Source organism: Rattus norvegicus, chromosome 14 (genome assembly GCF_021556685.1).
Source record: "Rattus norvegicus strain SHRSP/BbbUtx chromosome 14, alternate assembly SHRSP_T2T, whole genome shotgun sequence".
Taxonomy (NCBI): Eukaryota; Metazoa; Chordata; class Mammalia; order Rodentia; family Muridae; genus Rattus; species Rattus norvegicus.
This window is the reverse complement of record NC_141547.1, coordinates 81,490,342-81,494,716: the sequence shown is the minus strand read 5'-3', so window position 1 is coordinate 81,494,716 and position 4,375 is coordinate 81,490,342. Positions and strand designations below refer to the sequence as shown.

The 4,375-nt window shown below is 54.3% G+C and overlaps 1 non-coding gene across 1 annotated transcript; it reads right to left on the bottom strand.

The window, feature by feature from the left end:
* Positions 1–611: 611 nt before the first annotated feature.
* Positions 612–715, bottom strand: LOC120096748 (U6 spliceosomal RNA). The gene has a single exon (XR_015637814.1). It is a non-coding gene; the product is annotated as a U6 spliceosomal RNA (small nuclear RNA).
* Between the last annotated feature and the right edge of the window lie 3,660 nt (positions 716–4,375).

Sequence of the window (4,375 nt, the reverse complement as noted above, 5' to 3'; positions counted from 1 at the left end):
GTGTCCCCTATGCTTGATGTCCACATGATCTGATTTCATAACTGGCCTGGATTCTGCCCCAGTAGAGAATGAAGCGCACCACTCAATATATTTTAATTATATCTTTGAACACCACCAGTGCAATTGTTTCCAGATGGGGACCCTGAATGGGCATTCTTCCCAGCAAACTAGGGTAGAGGAGGGTACATACACCACAGATCCACCCCACACTGACCATAGCCCCTGGCACCAGGCTTGCAACAGTGTTTGCCAAGAAGTTGATGGCAGCTAGGAGTGGCTGTGACTCTCGGTCATAGTTTCCATTTGACAGATGGGGAAACTGAGGCTTAGGGCATCAAGTTTGGAGGAGCTGACCTGTCCGAGTTACACAATAAGATCTGGCAGTTGACGCCTTGACCTCAGGCTGGGAGATTGCTGGGGTGAACTAAACCAGATCCCAGGAGAGTGATGGGGAGAGCCCAAGATGGCCTCTGATAGGACCTGCTGAGAAGGACTGACCCAAGGGTTCCATACATAGGGTGGATGGCTCCAGTTCTTGGCTGGACAGCAAAGGAGGAAGATCACTAGGAAGTGGAGACCTCAGGACTCTGCCTGCTAATATGACTTTTTTTAAAAATATGGAACGCTTCATGAATTTGTGTGTCATCCTCGCACAGGGGCCATGCTAATCCCTGTATCGTCCCAATTTTAGTATAAGTGCTGCCGAAGCGAGCGCCCGTTAATGAGACTTGTCCATGCTCTTCCTGTCATTTTCCATGGAGGGGCTGCCTAGACTTTATCCTGCCTGTCTGCACCCACTCCAGCCTGACAGGTCTGAGGCAAAGCATGGACCAAGTTCTGTATACAGGGGATACAGAACCAGAAGGGACCAGAAGGGCTTCCAGAAGATCCCATCCCAGTTCTATTCTCACACTGTCCGGCAGAGGCTGGCCAGCTTGACTACGGAGGACAGGACAGCTTTGAAAAGTAGAGGGGAATCTAAGCTGTAAGGCCTTGGGGGTGAGGCCACTGTGGCCCTATGAAATAAGCACCTAGAAGAGAAGGTGCTGGTCACCCAGTGGTATCCTTAGGTGGCAGACGCATGGGTCATCTCGCTCATGGGGCAAGCTCCGCTGTTTGGCCAAAGCTAGCAACCTAGAAGTAACCCCACCCCTGGTCTGGCTCCTTACAAGCCTCTACCAGGAGACCAGAGGAGAAAGAACCATTTGGCCATGGTAGGCAGGAGAGCCAAGTGCTGAATGTGAGGAGCTTGGACGAGCCTATAGGTGCCCACAGGGATGTTCCAGCCTGAAGGGCACTGGTTGGCTTGTTTGGTGGGTAGGTAGACACTATTCTATCTCCTTCACTTCTCTCTGACCCTCAGATGACCTGAGCGAATATAGACTGGCAGGGTCAAGGCACAGGCACACCGTGCCCTGGGCTCCAGGCCAGTTCATTCTTACCGCCGGGCCTGGGGCACCCACAACAGACATGACTTCATTCTCCTTCAGCCTCGTGCCTGCTGGGTCCAGAAGAAGCGGGGGCACCCACCAGGTCCACCAAGGCAAGCGTGGGTACTTGTTCACATGGGCTTTCCAAGGCAATGACTCACCAGCTCCACCCACTGAAGGCCCCCAGCCGTCTGTTCTAAGCAGTGGAGGCAGAGGCAATCCTGTCCAGGGGAGGTATGCCCAGGCCAGACCCTCACTGTCTCTAAGTGAGACTTCTGCTCTTTGTAGCTTCCCTGGAGGCCTCTCTTCTAATGCCAACAGCCCAAGGAGATGGGTTACACTTCCGTCAGTCCTGAGAAATGCATTACCTCCCATGGCAAGCAGCTCAGAAACTACCCCACCTATAGCTGCCAGGGTCCCTGGAAGTACTAACTCCCTGTACGCTCTCCATCCCCACCCCCTCACCCCTGCCACACGTTCAGGTGCCAGCTCCCAGGATCCCATTTCTACTCTGTCTTTCACATCTCCATTACTCTGTATCCTGTGACTCCCCCTCTCTCCATTCCTAACAGGTGCTCGCCACACCCACTCTCCCTCCTCAATCTTCCCCCTCCCACATATTTGACCTTCCGTGAGTTCACCCCACCACCTCATTCCCATCACCCTAGAGCCCAAACTTAAGGACAATGAAGCCATCTGCAGACTCTGGCTCTACCAGATTTCTGGCCACCACACCTGTACCCCCTCCCAGCCCACTCTGGAGCCTATCCACCATATCCCCCCATCCCCACTCTTAGCCAGCCCTGTGCATGTCCATGCTGCTCACCCCACCCCCAGATCACTCTGTCCATCTATCTGCTGGCAAACATTTACCAACTGTGTACATTGTCCCTGTGTGGTTGGGGACAAGCCAAGTTCTCATGGAGCCTGCCCCCTGCCTGGGTGATGTTGTCAATAAATAAGCCAAATGGAGCGGCCACCAGCTGGCAGTGATGGGTGCCCTGGTGATCGTTGTGGGTGGGTACAGTGGGAGAATTAGAGAGGACAGCAGGTGTTGGGGTAGGGTCAGCCCCAGGGCAAAATTCCTGAGTGTCCACTATATATCTAAAGTCAGGGCTGCCACGAAGGGAGCTGAGGACCATTTGAAAGTTTTTGGGTTTGTAGGAGAACACTGAACAGAACTCGGATACATTGCACCCTGTTGGGTCCATCTGGGAGGCTTCACTGAAGTAAAGGGACACAGGACTATGTAGGTGGGGTCGCAGGTCACACCACACCCTACCACCTCCACTTGCCTTGGTCTTCAAGGGCCAGTGACAGCATGGACATCTTCACTGTAGCCCAACTCCTGCTGCTGGCCTCTAGCGTGACACTTTTCCTTGGCAGGGAACTTCAGGGTCCTCACCACCCCAAATAGTTCATGACACTTAGAGCCTGCTACTGGTAGAGTGGCTGTGGAGAACAATATTGCAGTAATTTAGAAAGTCCTCACCCCACCCCCTAGCAGGGCATGGGTACCTTTAGTGGCTGGGTCCTCCCAGGGTATCAGCATCAGGTAAGTCTCTCTTCCATAGGCTAGCCCTATGTCCTCTACTCTGGGTCTGACACAGGAGAGTATGAGTTTAGTTCTGCACAGTCAAGTCCAGTGTTTCTCTCCCATCCGTGTTGGCAAGTAGGGTCCAGCCTAACCCAGTGCTCTGTTCCCTCAGAGAGCCTGGGGTGGGGCAAGCAGACCCTCCGTCATCTCTCCTTCCCTGAACATCTTGGCCATGCTCGCCTACCTCCCAGGACCTGGGTATAAGACACTGAGGATAAGGCCAAGCTAAGCTGTGACCCTGGGGGCTCTCCCACTGGACGCCAAGGGCTCGTTAAGAAGCTGCTGGGCTTTGGCCCGGGTTTCACTACAGGGGAGGAAGAAAGGCTGGCTCAGTCCCACAGAGAGGCTGGAGGCCCTGGACACCCATCCACACCCCTGCCCACCCTACTCCCTTCCTCAGCTCCCAAGACTCTTGCCAGAAGACAGGCTCAGAGATAAGGTCCAAGGGAGAAAAAAAGCAAAACATAAACTGGTGACCCGCCCCGGGCCTGATTAGTTGCAAATCCCAGGAAGTTTCCACCCCATCCTGAAACCCCATCTCTTCAGCTCACTGCCGTAATTCCACAGTCAGGGGTACTATCACCACCCCTCAGCCTCTGGGGTCCACCTCCTCTCCAAAGGCTCACAGCCTTACTTTGGAGGTGAACCAAATGAAGCAAAAGCTGACCTGTCCCATATTTGCTTTAAAATACATGAGATATACCCTGCATCTCGACTCTGGCCAGCCCTCCACGGTTGCTGCCCAGTGGGCCAGGGAGATGTCCCTGACAGCTTATTTCCTACCACTCCAGACTCCTCTAGTGAGGGAGGGCTTGCTAGGAAGAATCTGCTTGACTGGATTGGGGAAACTGGAGATCCCCCAGATCCCAGAGGAGGACAGGTAGGGCTGCAGAAAGACAGATGGGGCCAGATACCTGAACAAAGTGGCCGTGTGCCCACCAGCTGCCCTGTTCAGCCTTCCAGCTTTGGGGCTGATGGCTGTTGAGAGCCCGCAGGGCTGCAGAGCACAGCCGGAAGAGCTGCGGACACCTAACTAAGCCTTGGGGGACAGCCAGCTACTCTCCCAGCTCAACGTGCATAATGGGCCCTGAGAACATGGGTGCAGTCACCCACAGATCAGCAAAAGTGCTGAAGAGCAGGTGAATAGCAGGCTTTAACAGGACACCATGAGCACTGGAGTAAAGACACTACACGGGGAAGCAGATACCCTTGATAAGGGGACAGAGCTAAGGACCCAGCCCAAGGAAGGAGGCTACACTGGCCACGGTGTAGGCAGGCCCAGTCCTTACTTGGCTGCACGGTGTGCGTGGTGCCGTCCGGCAGATGACTTAATCACAGGCGGGCTTTG